A 2861-nucleotide genomic window follows, 5' to 3' on the forward strand; every position below is an offset into this window, starting at 1 on the left:
ATTGCCTCATGTTGGTCTTTTAGGGCTATTTGGCACAAAGGGCTGGCCTGCTGCTATTGTGCTCCTATTAAGGAGGTACAAAGTACAGCTGGGGCCCAGGCCACGGGCCTTTCAAGGAGGACAGGCAGGATCTGTCCTTGGAGGTGACATAATCCCAGGTACTTTCAGCATGTCCTGGGCACAGGGCATTGCCCTGATGTGTTCTAGAGTGTTCCAGAGCCCATCTGCTTATCCTGCACCCTCTGAGAGCCAGGGGAAGTGCTGACCTCAACCCTGTGCTGCAGGACAGCTGGGTGGAACCAGATTCATCTGCTGCACCTGGTAATAAAGTCAGCTGAACAGGAGCTACAGTGAGGTCCCGGGTTCTGAGGTCTTTCTGGTGAGGCTTCCGGGCAAAGGATGCATACATTTCCCTGGGCTTGGACACTGGGGGTGAGGGTGAATTTTATGTGTCAACCTGGCTAGTCTGTGGTACCCAGGAATTTGGCCAAACATTATTTTAGATGTTTCTGTGAAGGTAATGTTAATGAAATTAACATGTAAGTCAGGAGACTTCCAGTAAAGCAGATGATCCTCAGAATGCTTCCTATTGGTTGAAGGCCCAAATCAAAAGAGACTGACGTCCCGGGAGAAAGAGGGAATCCTGCCAGCAGTCCGACTTTGGACTTGAACTGCGGCTCTTCCCAGCCTGCTTGCCGGCGTTGCAGATTTGAGACTTGTACCTCCACAACTGCATGGGTCCCTTCCTTAAAATAACTATTTCACCTCTCTCTCTGTATCTACATACATGCACATCTTTTGGTTCTGTTTCTCTGGAGAACCCCGACTAATTCAGGGTGTGCCGGGAGAATGGGCTTGCATGGCGCTTTACAGTTTTCAAGGCATCATAACAGCCCCTCCCCTCCACTGAAGCCCTCCCAAAGGCTTGGCCTGTGTTATCTCCTAGCAAGAGCCTGAAAAGCAGGCTAAGACTTAGGACCCAGACCCAGTCCTGTGTGACTCCAAAGCGGTCCTGAGATGCATGAGCCCACACTCAAGGACCTCCCTCAGGGGTGCGCAGGGATAGGAGCTTCGCCAGCCCTTTACAACTTACAAATCACCGCACTGAGTGGGCAGATGGAGGCTCTCCAGGAGTTGGGCAGGAAGGGCCTTTGTGCTCAGGGGCAGCCTGAAATCCTGCTGGAAAGAGAGGATTGCAGGAGCCGGGGCTGGCCACCCCCAGTGGCTCACCAAGCCAGTTGTGTGGGAAAGAAGAAATGCAGCTTTACAGAGGGGCCTTGCACATAATAGGTCCTCAAGCAATGTGTGCCAGTGCTAGCCAGCCCCTCCCTCTTTGTACCAAGCTCCACCCTGATCCTATTTAGTCCGAGGCTGCAACTTCATTCCTTGATTCGTACCTGCCAGAAGCCCCTAGTCAGAGAGGACCTCAGCAGGATGTGGAGGTGTCCCCCAAAACCTTGTGCTGGGTTGTGAGCCCAACAGCCCTCTGCTTCTCTCCTGCAGCCTTGGGTATTGGCATAGCCTGGGATGGATTTATTGCATAAAACTATCTTCACGTGGTTCTCGATCTCCCTTCCTCCCTACCAAGGACTGTATCAGGAAGGTACCTTCCTACATCTATCAGTCAGCACTGTAGCAGTCAGAGTTCTGCAGAAAAACAGCACCAATAGGATATAGAGACACAGAGGTTTATTTTAAGAAATTGGTTTATCTGTTTGTGGGAACTGTACGTCTGAAATCTACAGGACTTCCAAGGAGGCTGGAAACTCAGGCTGGAGTTGGCACTGTGGTCTTGAAACAATTTCTCCTCCCAGAAACCTCAGCTCTGTTCTCACAGCCTTCAGCTAATTGATGGCGAGCTCCAATCACATCACCAAGGGCAGTCTTCTTAATTTAAAGTGAACTGGTTGTTGATGTTAAACCACATCTATAAAATGCCTTCACAACACCCCCTAAAGAAGTGCCTGATTAGATAACTGGATACTATAGCTTGGCCAGCTTGACACATGAAACCAACATCACAGGTAGCCCTTGGGGATTTTTATGTTGTTGTTATAACAGCTCCCTATGGAGCTTGGGCCTCTGTTATTACTGCCATTTGACAGATGAAGAAATAATGATGTAACTGAAGCCCCAAACCATTTAATAGAAGAATCTCAGATCGCCTCACCTCTAACTCTGTCTTTTTATCCCCAGTAAGTTAATGAATGCAGAGCAATTTTGTTGTTTTAAGGATAAGGTCACAAAAAAGCTCTGCCGCTAAAGAATTAGGATGTAGGAATGGAGTTCACTCTGCCGGCCACGTGCATCACCTCTAGGTGGTGGCTGGGAGGGGGACCACAGAGGTCAAGTGGAGGCGGGAAGAAGCAAGATTGGCGGTGAAGGAGGGAAGCTGCGAGGCCTTGGCTCTAGGCACTGCATCGTCAGAACGGGAGATTCAGATTCTGACAGCGACCTTGGAATGTGCAGAAAAAGCTCCAACAGATAAATGCTTATTGAGCACAGATGGTGTGGGCGGGTGGTGGCTGGGCTGAGCTGACATCTAGTTTGGGTAAGTCAGTTCCACCTCATGCTATGAATCAAGCTAATTACCCCATGCCCATCTCGTCAATTACTTCTTACCCACCAGCTACTTCTCCAACCTTGATTCTGAACAAAACAAGCCTTTGTGCTTTTATGGAAATGTCAGAAATCTGTCCCTTCTTGCATATGTTTCTCTCAAAGCTGCCTTGTCCCTGAAGCTCTGAAACCACGTGTTCCGACAAAAAAAAAAGGACAGCTGAGGGAAGACCGAGAGGCTGTTCCAGGAGAGGGCCTGGCGCTCTTCTCCTGCTGTTCATCCTGCTTTGGCTGCCTGGGGA

The sequence above is a fragment of the Piliocolobus tephrosceles genome, chromosome 8 (genome assembly GCF_002776525.5).
Source record: "Piliocolobus tephrosceles isolate RC106 chromosome 8, ASM277652v3, whole genome shotgun sequence".
NCBI lineage: Eukaryota > Metazoa > Chordata > Mammalia > Primates > Cercopithecidae > Piliocolobus > Piliocolobus tephrosceles.